Here is a 12,987-nt window from a genome sequence, read left to right as displayed (position 1 = left end):
TGTTTGGTGAATTGAGGGACCCATGTGTCAGTCATTCCTTCCTCCACCAGTGAGGGGCTGAGCCCTTTGCTGGGGAGGGGACTTTCTGCCGCCTGTTTAGGACTAGGAGGAGGGTGAGGGGTCACCTCTGCCCTCAAGGAGTTTGCAGAGTGTGAGAGGTAAAGGTGTAAATGTAAGCAATTATAATGCAATATGATTAATTGTATCATAAAGGTACAGAGGAGAGGTGGCTGACTGCCTCCAGAGGAAGGGGAGGCTTTTGAGGAAGAGGAGCTCCAGGATTAGCAAGAGTTACCAGTGTGGGTGTAGAGCGTGAGAAGAGGTAGTATATACATTGCTTTGTTGAGACAGCAAAAAGGGCACGTTTCAGAGGAGGGTGGCAGATCAGGGTCAGTGGTAGGAAGGGAATGGACCCAAATGCTAAGGACCATGTCACAAAGAGAAAGTTAAGATCTACGTAAAGAGCTTTATTTATTTATCTGATATTAAAATGTCTTTTAAAAAACGTCATAGAGATGATAGTTGTTTGTATTTCATGCCATTTTGCTTTAGCAACTTTCGTTGACAAAATAAAGATTTGGCAATTCTATGTCGGAAGGGAAGTTCCCAGGTCCAAATACTTGGAGTTGTTGCTGGAGAGTCATTGTGATACGTGGAAATAAGGGACAGGCACAACGTGGACAGGCACAACGCTGATTACTTAACTCTTAGGAGGACAGGCAAAGATTTGGAACTTCCAAACAATTTCTGCGCACGAGGATAGCAGAGGTAGCCCATGCCTACAACGGAGGCTCCGGGGAAGTGCGGGGAGAGGCAGTTTGATTTGTTTTGACGGCTTTAATCCCCGGTTTCTCCCTTGAGAGGTGTGAACTCTTCAGGAGGCCTCCGGGTCTCTCCTGTACCGTGTGCTCCTTTTCCCTGCTAGCTGTTTCCCTGCGCGGCTCCTCCCTCCCCCGGAGGGGATGGAATGTGTCCTTTCTCCGCATGCAGCTCTGACTTTATCACCCATCTTCCCGTCTTTCAAAGCAAGGGCTGACAACTGTGATTTCTCATCTCATCTCCAGGTGCGAAGGAAATTGCCCTTGTAAGTGTTAGCGGGGCCCAGGCCCCCCGCCCCTGGGCTTGCTGCAGCGCCTGTCAGCCGGATGCGCGCTAAAGAGATTAAAGACGGTGTGCTGGAACTTTCAAACATCTTTGCCCAGATCAGTCCAAAATTCCGAAGTTAAGAACTTGCCTGAATCAATATCATAGTAATTTCAAATCTTAAGCTGTCCCTGCTAGGGTATTTCAGTCATTTCACGGAAACAAGACAGCCGCTGAGAGGCCCTAGAAACAAAGGTCTGTAAAGAGGACGGGGCGGGGCTGGAGCTGGTTTCTCAGGTGGGAAAGGGATTCCAGGTCCTAAATGGCAACATTCAATTAGCTCCATCGCTTCTTATTCTAGTTGGGATTTTGCTCCGCACATGGTATGCCTGAGGCCTCACAGCAGTTTTAGTTGAAAAAGTGAACAACCATAACAAAAGGAAAGAGGGGTCTCAGAGGCAGAGAGGACCACAGCCTGGAGAGGGTGGGGCTAACAGGGGATGAGGACATGGGGGCAGCTTCCAGGGCTGCCTCTGAAAGGGGTTTTCTAATCTTCAGCCCCTGGAGACGTGGGCAGCGGTACTGAGCCGACTGCAGAGCCTGGAGGCTGGCCAAGGTGGAGAGAATGAGAACTCATTGTTGCTGAGGTGATCACAACTTAGAAGACGAAACTGAGGCTTGGGCAAACAGCAGGGACTTGAATTCTTGTCTTTGTTCCACCGTGTGACTTTGGGAGTGATATGCCACCCTCCTGGGCCCCAGTTCCCTCAGAATGTGTCCAGAAAACGTTCCTTCCAGCTCTGACATCTTATTCTAGGACCCTAAGCTTCTTCTCACTGTTGTTCCCTCCCGCGAGGCAGCTCCCTGAAGTCTGGGGCTGTCACCCTGGCCTGGGCTGAGCTCTGGGTGACCCAGTGAGCAGAGCCCTGGGGGTAGGGAGGGAAGGGAGTGGGGCCTGAGCCAACTGGAGTCAGCAACTGGTCCAGCCACAAACCCGTGACAGCAGCCCACCACAAGACTAAGAATCGCCCGAGGGGATGGATGGCATCTGCAGACCAGTGCTCTAGAACAAACGGTGCTACCCAGAGGCGGCCAGCCCCTGTGCTCGACACACGAGCAGGTGAAATTTAGGAGGCTAAGCTAGTTGTAGGAATTTTTCTCATGACACAAATGCACACCCACCAGCTTCGTGCCCACCCTCGGGGCTTTGATCCCCATCTCCTATTTACGGACTCCTTCCATTTCCCTCCAGTCTTTTCCAATTATACTCACAGACGAAAGCTCAGACTCCTCCAAGATCCTTTTTCTTGTCTTGATTGCTGTTGTTAATAAAGCAGAGACAATGAATTGAATGCCTCCTGACGACCTCGCCCCACAACACAGAATGACCTTGCTTGGATAGATTATTATTCATTGTCTCCCAGAGTGGCAAGATGTTGGGTAAAACTCAGATTCCAACACATGCCCCAGTATGGATGAACATTGGGAACATTATGCTAAGTGAAGTAAGCCTGCCACAAAAGGACATAAGTGTATGATTCTATGTATATGAAATACCTAGAGTAATAAATTTATAGAGAGAAAGTAAGCCTGAGATTTCAAAGGGCTGGGAGGGGTGTGTGTGTGTGTGTGTGGAGTTAGTGTTTAATTGGTACAGAATTTTAGTTTGGGAAGATGAAACTTTTCTGGAGATGGGCGGTGGTGATAGTTGCACATGGTGTGAATATTTAATGCTACAGAACTGTATACTTTAAAATGGTAAATTTTATGTTACATATTTTCACCACAATTTTACAAAGTAGAGGGCTAAATCCTTGCACAAAGGAACCTAGTTTTGTCCTCTAGTGGATTTCTTTAGCCAGGGTATCAAATTCTGGTTTATTGAATTTGTCACCAGCTCTGGTGAATTCTCATTTGCATAGTCAATAGGGTATGTTGATCCTTGACTTTGTTTTGAATTTTTGATGCTTTTTTTTATAGTGGACTTCCGTGGGCTCCTGAGATGGCTGTTATCACACCGAACAGTGCCTTCCTTGCTCACCAAGGTTGTGACTCAGTGATTAAGAAACTCAGGGTAAGAGGAGGTGGATTTCGAGGGTGAAATGATAAGACAGAAATAACTGGGGTCAACAGGAGTGTGAAGCTGTGCTCTAGTGGCTAAGAAAGGGAGAGAACAGTGCGGAAACAGACAGTAAATGGGAGATAAGGGTTCCTTTGTAAGTGGTAAGCACACTGCATTGGAGGTTGCCAGTTCCAAATGGGTATGACTCATATGAGCCATCCATGGCACTGCAATTCTGTCAAAACCAAAGTTCATTGAGAACTCAGGAAAATGAAGTTATCTTACCTCTTTACTCTCTGTCTCTGGTTCCTATCAGTCTACATCACTCCCCATCACCCACTGGCCCCAGAAGCATGAGTGCCAGGGGCACCCTGCTTGCTCACTACCTGGGCTGTGAGCACAGGTGAGCTCTTGTCAAGAGTTCCATGGCTGGGGAAAACATCCATTTTTGGTTCTGATGGCCTCCCCACTGCTTCAGGTTCCAAAGGCCTTTCCTGCCCAGGACTTCTCGGAGGTGTCAGATAACTATGCCATTATTTCACTTAGCATTTATTGGACACCTAGTTCAGAGCAAGAAGTGACCTTGGGAGTCATCTAATCCAGTGCTCCTCAAAGGCGATGTGCCTGGGAACTGCCAGGTGATCCCCCTGAAATGCAGCTTCTGATGCAGTAGGTCCTGGGTGACAAAGGGCCTGAGATTTTACAGCTGTAACACCTGCCCAGGTGATATCAATGATGCTGATCCCTGAACCACACTTTAAGAAACAAGAATCTAGTCCAGCGATTCTCAGCCCTTACTATATACATCAGGATCACCTGGCGAGCTTTTGAAACATGTGCGGCCTGGGCTTCACTCCAGATGTTTCATTTAACTGGCCTGGATACAGCCAGTGTTTATTGGTCTAAAAAGCTGTTCAGATGATTCTAGAGTGAGTAGCAAGTCTTGAAAACTATAGCTCTAATCGAATACCTTGATTTTACATCTTTCTCATTGAAACTATCAGGAAAGACCACACCTTCACTGTCCTACCTGTCCCTCCAGTTGACCTGGGATTTAATTTCTTTTTGTGAGAAAAATTAGCTGTTGTAATAAAAAATAACCTTTATTGAGTATTGACCATAAAATAGGTATTATTCTAAATACATTACATTTAAATTTCATAGTACCCCGTGAGGTAGATTCTGTTACCATCCTCATCTTTTTCACATATGTGAAAACTGAAGCCTAGAGAGGTACGGTGACTTGCCATAGGTGACACAGCCAGTAAGTGACAGAGCCTGTCACTTAAGCCTGATCCTGGAGCCCACTCTCTCAAACATTACATCTTATAGCTTCCCTGCACAATGCCAGTGACAGCAGCAATCTGGACAAGGATGAAGGAAATACTTTCTTTCCAATTAAAACCTATATTTTAAATTGACACACCATTTTTTTTCAGTCTGAGTTTTTGTTGTTCTTATGGATCAAGTTCATTTCTGTTTCGAAAACCAACAGTGATAAAAGTTGTGTGTGCCGCTCACCCGTGTGCCTTATGTTTCTACTTTCTACTCCATCTACCCATTCAGCAGCCCTTTGCACTGGAAGGGTTTGCAGCAGGAATACGTGCTGTTCGTGAATGAGTCTGACTCAGGTCCAGGGAATGTTCTGAGAAGGATTTCAAGCGGCATCTCCCCATTCCACAGGGTTTGAAGAATCCCACAAGGTTCCAGTCTGGCAAGATTTGTTTTTAAGAGTAGCCTCCAACACTATCCAGCTCACCTAGCCCAGTGGTCCCTTAGCAAATGCCTTTCCAAACAGAGACATTCTGCTAGCTGGTAATTCAGCCCAGCACAGCTCCATCTCAGACTCTGGGCTGGATGGTTTAGTTGTCAGAAATACCAGAAGGTCTTGCTATTAACAAATAGTTGATCTCTTGCAACATCATTATACAGTGTGGCATCTGATGGAGTAAGAAAAAAAATCTCCAGACTATTTGTCTAAATAAAGCATTATGAGATGCTCCCAAACTAAACATATAGTAAGATCAAATCCAGTTGGTTTGGCAAATTGCTGTTAGTTGGGCTGTTATGTAGTACCGTGGGTTTCCTCTGTTGCAGATGACTAAGAGTGGACTGGACTATTCTCAAGTTAAAGAGGTCTAACTGGCCAGAGAGAGAAAAAGGCGCAATTCCATATGGCTCAGCCTAAGTAGATTCAGAGTCAGAGGTTTTGAGGCTCCACTGGGCCCTTGTTCACATGTCTGAATGTCCTTGTGTCATCCTCTATAAACAATCTTTCTCATTGAAACTATCAGGAAAGACCACACCTTCACTGTGCTACCTGTCCCTCCAGTTGACCTGGGATTTAATTTCTTAATTAAATAAGCCCAACCTCTGCTTAAGCACCTCTAACATCAGAGAAATCGTTCCCTAAAGGCAGTCAGTTCCATTTTCAGATCATTCATATTCTTAAAGTTCTTACTGAGAATGAATTCAAACCATGTCAATGTCATTTCTGCCAGTGGCTCCTGGTTCTGCCCCCAAGAGACAAACATGTATAACCTGGTTCGCAGACCACATAGCAGCTTTGCTTTAAGCAGTTTCAAACAGTTACTGCATCTTCTTATGTCTTCTTTTTATTCAAATGAAGTAACATTTTTAAGATCTCCATGACATAACAAGACTTTCACCCCCTGGTCTCTCTCCTCTGAGTGTCCATCACATTACTGAGGTCACATAAAAGCCAGGCCCCTCCAGTGTGGGGTTTGGTGGGCTGCTGCCTCACTTTCCCTGGACACCCACTTTCTATGAATGACACATAAGCAAAGAGCATGCAAACCAAGAACACAGAGTTTGTGGTCAACCCTGTCAACCCCAGCCCACAGCTTCCCTCTGGGCCTTGTGACATTCCCAAGCAGAGAAGGGAACACTTGGGTTTTGCTTCTACACTTCCTCCCACAGCTGGTTTTGGCTGGGCTGCAGCCCTGGCTGATGGTGTCCGAGGGACCTCATGACTGGCACTTTCTCTGGGCAGCCTCATCGAGGGGCTCTGAGAGCAGAGCTGGACCTCTTGTTTAGCAGAGCCCTCCTGGAGGCCCAGCAAGTGTCCAGGCAACCACCTGCCTCCTTTCTGTGCTCTTCCAACGCTCAGAGGCGGTACCCATTCTCTGGACCTCTTTTTCTGACCAAGCCCGGGTCTGATGCACCTGCCAGAATCTCCCGGGATGCCATGTGTTTGTCACTTGTTTGTCTTCAAGGTTTCAAAGATCTATGTGATTTTATGCATTATCTGTCTTACACTGAAGGAAACAGGCAGATTCCTTTGGAAGCAGCTGAACAAATAGCTTGTTTTGGAAGAAAAACACTTCCACCTACAAGTGTTTTCCTTCAAGTGTTCCACCTTCAAGTTCCTACAAGTGTTCCACCTTCAAGGCTTTTCCACCTACCTTGTTGGGACTACTTGCTGCCCTGTGCCTGAAGAGAGCTGCTTCGGGCATTTCAAATACCATACCTTGCGTGCTCCGGTCAGCCGACTGCACTAGAGAGGCAGTGGGCATTGCTCACTGTGCTCAGATGGTGATGCCTCAAGCCGAATGTGGCCGGCCAACCATCCCGGGCTGCCTACTGCTCGTCATTGCCTGAAGCCCTTGAAGTAAATGAAGGGACCGTCAATAAACATATGAAAAGATATTCCACATCATTAGCCATTAGGGAAATGCAGATCAAAACCACAATGATATGTCACCTCACACCCACTAGGATGCTTCAGGCAGAGGATGGCAAATGTTAATTAGAATGTGGAAATTGGAACTCTCCTAAATTGCTAAGAATGTAAATGGTGAATGTAAAATAGCGTAGCTGCTTTGGAAAACAGTCTGGCAGTTGCTTGAGATATTAGACATAGAGTTACCATATAACCCAGCAATTCCATCCTGGGTATATATACCCAAGAAAAATGAAAACATATATCCACACTTAAACGTGTACACAAATGTTCATAGCTTCATGAATTCATAATATTCATAATAGCTAAAGAGTTAAAACAATCCAAATGGATAAATAAAATATGCTCTGTCCCTACAATGGAATGGTATTCTGCAATAAAAAGGAATGAAATATGGGAAGACATCCCATATTAGACTGGAAGACTTAATATTTTTAAGATGGTAGTAATCCCCTAAATGACCTGTAAATTAACACAATCTATCGAAATCCCAGCTGCAGTGTTTACAGAAACTGACAGTCTGGTTCTAAAATTCTTACAGAAATGCAAGAGACCCAGAATGGTGAAAACAATATTAAGCAAGAGGAGTTGGAGGACTCACCCTTCCTGACTTCAAACTTACTACGACACTATAGTAATTGAGACAGTGTGGCCCAGGCAGAAAGCTAGACTTACAGATTGATGGAATAGAATTGGGAGTCTAGAAATAAATCTTTACATTTATGGCCAATTGATTTTCAACACAAATGTCAAGACAATTCAATGGGGAAAAATAGGTCCTTCAACAAATGATGCTGACTACCTCTTTGTGACCTTGGTTTAGTCCATGGTTCCTTTATGACACCGAAAGCACAAGCAACAAAAGAAAAAATAGACAAATTGGACTCCCCCAAAATTAAAAACTTATGTTCTTCTAAGAACACCATTAAGATGGTGAAAAGACAACCCACGGAAAGCAAGAAAATTCTGATAAATCACATGTCTGACAAGGGACTTATATTTAGAATATATGATGAATTTATACAAATCAATAAAAAAGGACAAATAACCAAATTAAAAATGCGCAAAGGATCTGAATAGACATTTCCCCAGGACATATATAAAAATGAGCATGTGACAAGATGTTCAACAGCATTAGTCATTAGGGAATGCACAGCAAAACTACCTCTAATGAGGTACTACCTCTAAGATGGCTAAAATAAAAAGGAAGATGACAGCAAGTGGAGGAGAGGATGTGGAAAAATTGAACCCGTACACACTGCCGGTGGGACTGTGAAGGGGTGCAGGTTTGGGAAACAGTCTGGCAGTTCCTCAGAATGTAAAACCTAGAGTTACCAAATGATCCAGCAATTCCATCCAAGGTATATATCCAAGGAAATGAAAACATTTGTCCATGCAAAAATGTGTGCATGAATGTTCATAGGAGCCTCATTCATAATAGCTAGAAGGTGGGAACAGCTCAAATGCCCCTCAACAGAGGAGTGGACAAGTAAAACAGAGCAGGATATACAATGGAATATTATTTGGGCATAAAAGGGAATGAAGTACTGAAGAATGAATACAGGAGGAAGGATGGTGTATGCCTCCACACAGAAGAACGTGGAAAACATTATGCTAAGTCAAAGAATCCAATCACAAAGGCCACGGGGTATGTGGTGGTATTAACATGCAATGTCCAGAGCAGGGAGATCTTTGGAGACAGAAAGCAGATTTGTGGTTGCTTAGGGCTGGAGGGTGCGGAGAGGCAGGGATATGCTAACTCAGGGGCATGGGGTTTCTTCTCGAGGTGATTGATATCCATCTCTGCAAATGTGTATTAAAAGCCTCTAAATTGTATCCCTTTAGTGGGTGAATTGTATGGTATGTGACTTATATCACACATCTACCGGTAAAGGTGTTAAAAATTGTAGCAGATTTTTATAACACTTACAATGGGAAAATCATTATGGTAGCAATTTGTCGGCTCGGCTTGAGGCTGGCTCTGTGACGTGGGATGCACACCTTCACCTCCCTGCCTTGTTCTCCTCTCTGCAATGGAAGAGACCGTCCATGTCTAGTTCACAGAGCCCTCTCTGCCTCTTGCCTGCCTTTATTCTCTGCCTCCAGTCTCTCCTCACCCAGCCACTGTAGGGCACACATTTTACTGGAACTTTCTAAGGCACAGGTCTGATCACATCTCTTCCACATCCAAACCTGCAGTGGCTCCCTGCTACTCAATAAAGGACAGCACCCTCCCCTACCTTTTGTCCCCCATACCATCCCTCCTCTGGCACTTTACAGAGGCCAAACAAGGCTCTTCACCTTTCCCCAAACTGAAGAACTGCTTCCCTGTCTCCATGAATTGACTCGCCTAGGTCCCTGCAGATGTCCAAATCTACCCGACCATCACAGACCTCTCAGAGCCAGCCCAGCCTGACTCCTGACCCTCTGGAATCTCAGGCTGAGCACTCACCCTCTCTGGTCTTGCTTTCCTCTCCCCTAAAATGATGGGATTGGACTACTGGGATATTCTGAGCAATAGGAATCCCTTGGAAGGGTTTTTCAGAAGAGGGTGACATGGTCAAGGAAGTTTGGGAAACCCTGGATTAAACAGATCTCCTTACCACAGGACCTTCCAGAGACTTTGATTTGCTAATGGGCATTATGAGCCACTAAGAAGAGGTATGATTTGCAACTTTTCCCAGGCTTTTAACACACACACACACACACACACACACACATACACACACACAGACTTTAAAAGAAAATCTTGCCCTATAGAACATACCCAGGAAAATGCTGGACTAGTTGATCTCTAAAGACTCTCTGGATGCAAAAAATAAAAACAAAACAAAAACGAATACCCCCACATCGCTACCTTCATATAAGAGCTTTCCCAACCCCTCTGTTTTGAAGCCATCCGACCCCCTGTATTCCTGTGACACCTTCTGACTCTCTCGCGCAGCACTTATATCATTCTACTTCATAAAGTGACACAAGTGCATTCTGATCTGTGGCCAGCATGCTGTAGCGAAAAAGAGAAATACAGCTAAGCAAAGAAGTGGTGTTAGATGCTGCCTTTGCAACTAGCCTGCTATGACTCTGGGCAAGTCACAATCTCAGTTTCCTCATGCTGAAAACAGGCACCTTAATCCCTTACCCCCTTACCTGAGGGATTGCGGTGAGGGGGAAGCCAACAGACTCAAAGCCCTCAGCGCCTGGCCCCTGGGGCACACCCACTGATGGGACACTGTTGGCATTATTCTCTCTGAGTGGCTTCATTTCCTGACTCACCTGTAAACTCCTTGAGGGCTCACCACATCCCAGGCCCCCATGTGCCCTCCCAGTGCCTGCACACTTCCCTAGCACAGAGTACCATTTTTCATAAAGTTGAATGAAATTCATTTTATGCAGGTGAGTCAATTGTAGACTTTTTCAGGAAGAAAGGCAGCATTTCTCCCATCTGCTCAGACTGTTGGGTTTCAGAGTCCTGGCACGTTGCTGTTGAGTGACCAAGCAGGCCTGTGCGGGATCCACACTCGCCCTTTATTTGGGGTTAGGATTCCTCCTAGGCCTATGCCAGGCAGCTCCAAGAGAGGAGGCTAAGATAGGAAGCAAAGCAAGGAACTGGAGCAGCAAAGTTTATAGAAATGTATGTCTTCTTCCGCGTGAAGCCCCAGTCTCCTAACTCCTACTTGAGATGCGCTCAGCAAGAACAGGAGACGGAACGTGTTAGGTAAGGGCGGGAGGTGAGTTCTTTGTAGATGCTTCTCACTTTGGTCTTGTTCAAACTAGACAGTGTTTTCTGATGATTTCTCGTGGGCTAACTCACGTGTGTTCTTGAAGCATATGCAGTTTCTAGAGAGGACAAGAGTTACACTCACAAAGTGACTCAAGAGTAAGAAAATTCATAATCTGGCGGGCTTTCCTTGGTTCCTTTGATTCAGATCAATTCCTTCATTCCCTGCACCCAAGAAGCAGTCTTTACCGTCTTAGCACTCCTACTTGACATTCTTTGTTTAATGTGTCTTCCCCGCTGGACTGGAAACTCGATGGGCCGGGGGCTGAGTTTTATTAGCTACCGACACATAGCACAGCACTGATGAGACCATCTATACATACTGCCCTTACTGAATAGCTGGACTGAATCTAGACTAGAGGTCCAACCTGTGTTAAACTCCATGCCAGAGGGAAAGTGTTAGGGAATTCAGAGAAGGGAGAGCTTCAGAGAGGGGCAGGACTGAGAGGGTCCTAGTAGTTTGGAATGGTTTAGGGGAAGGGAGGAAGCATGGGGAAGCACAGCGTGACCACAGGTGCAGAGGCGAGAGTGCATTCTGTGCCCGCTGGGACCAGTAACTGCCCAGCACAGGGCCCTGGGCTCGACAAATGCCTACTGAGTTTAGTCGATGCCTTGCATTGCATCGCTGTTCCTAGAAGGAAGAGGAGAGGGAGGCGTGGAGAAGGGGCACATGTGGGGCTGGAGGGCAGGATGCTCCGTCTCCGTTCTTTCTGTTTTCCATTCTCCTTTCTTTCTGTCACCTCCCACTTCTCCACCTCAAGGCCGCTCTGAGGTCCTGCTGTGGCCCCACACCGGGAGCCCAGCTCAGTGGGCGGCTCTTGCTGATGGGTCCTTAATCTGTGACTGGCCTGGGGCAGCAAGGGAAGCCATCTGGCAGGCGTGGCATCTTCACTCTCCTGGAAATGGAGGACTGTTACAGTAATTAGTCTCATAACAGGCAAACCCTATGGCAAGAAAATGGGAAAGGCCATCAGCTTAGCTAGCAGGGAATCATGTCCCGCAGGGCAAGCCCCCATTTCTGTACACCTCGTCTGTGACTTGGCACTCCTGCCTGCAGCTAAGAAGCCTGTTCACCTGTGCTTTGTCCAAAATAGCCATCGCTGCCTTGTCCCACAATAAGGCAGCTAACCGAATGCAGCACTCCCCAGGGCTGCACCACTGGCCAGGTGTGTGACCTTGGGCAAGTACAGCCTGTAGTCCTGCGCCTGCAACAGAGTAAGCACTCAGTAAATGTGGCTATTATTATATACATTATAATAATATATAATATAATGATATATATACTATATGTATTATATATATTATATAATGACATATAATAATGGTATTATTATTGGCACAGACAACTCTAGATAAACACATAATAGAGGCTTAGGGCAGATAGCCTTTGTTTTTATATCTTTGTCTATTTATCCTGATGTAAGATCTCTGGATCCGAGTGGAGACTTTTTATTTACTCACAGAGCATCTTAGTGGCACCCGTTCCCATGCCTCAGTTCCCACAGGGCAGTGTGATGAGGGCTAGATTTTGACCTGCTTGTGCAGTGAGGTTTGTACCACAGGAGAGGAACCTCGTATTTATAGGCACATCTCAGAGATATTGCAGGTTCAGATTCAGACCACTGCAATAGAGCAAATATCACAATGAAGCAAGTCAAATGAGTGTTTTGGTTTCCCTGTGTACTTGATAGTTATGTTTACACTATACTGTAGTCTATTAACTGTGCAATAGGACTATGTCTAAAAAATGTATGTCCTTTAATTTAAAAATACTCTATTGCTCAAAAATGTTAACTATCACCTGAGCTTTCAGGGAGTTATAATCACTGATCACAGATCGCTACAACAAATATAATAATAATGCCATATACTCCACCTACCAAGAATATAAGGAAGGGCCTCTTAGCCTGGGACCACATGTGATAAAGCTGCTATGAGACTCTGTGCTCCTTGTGTATTATCTGTCATCTGCTGTGCCTGGTAAAGGTACCTACTGAATATGCTGAATAATGTGAAATTGTATCAGTCAGAAACAGAACTTTTTATCTGAATGGATCATTCAGAATAACGTCTTAGAAGTAAATACTAGTTACTGATAAGAAAAATAATGGAACAGTTTGAAATATGGCAAGAATTACCAAAATGTGACATGGGGACATAAAGTGAGCAAATGCTGTTAGAAAAATGGCACCAATAGACTTGCTTGACGCAGGGTGGTCATGATCTTCACTTTGTAAAAAACATGCTTTCTGCCAAGGGCAATAAAGCAAAGCACAATATAATAGGGTATGCCTGTGAGTCAGAGCTTCTCTGAGGCATCTGGAGAAAGAAACAGAGGGAGAGGGAGGGGGAGAAGAGAGG

General features: G+C 45.4%; 1 long non-coding RNA gene across 1 annotated transcript in view; it reads left to right on the top strand.

Annotated features, from left to right (window-relative positions):
- Positions 1-433: 433 nt before the first annotated feature.
- The window catches only part of LOC130680498 (uncharacterized), an 83,011-nt gene continuing 70,457 nt past the window's right edge, over positions 434-12,987 (top strand). Inside the window, exon 1 of the long non-coding RNA XR_008993521.1 lies at positions 434-3,157. This is a non-coding gene — a long non-coding RNA (uncharacterized LOC130680498). The remainder of the gene's footprint in view (positions 3,158-12,987) is intronic.

This window comes from Manis pentadactyla, chromosome 13, assembly GCF_030020395.1.
Source record: "Manis pentadactyla isolate mManPen7 chromosome 13, mManPen7.hap1, whole genome shotgun sequence".
Taxonomy (NCBI): domain Eukaryota; kingdom Metazoa; phylum Chordata; class Mammalia; order Pholidota; family Manidae; genus Manis; species Manis pentadactyla.
Note: the sequence above shows the minus strand (reverse complement) of the source record. Positions and strands in the feature narration are given on the sequence as shown.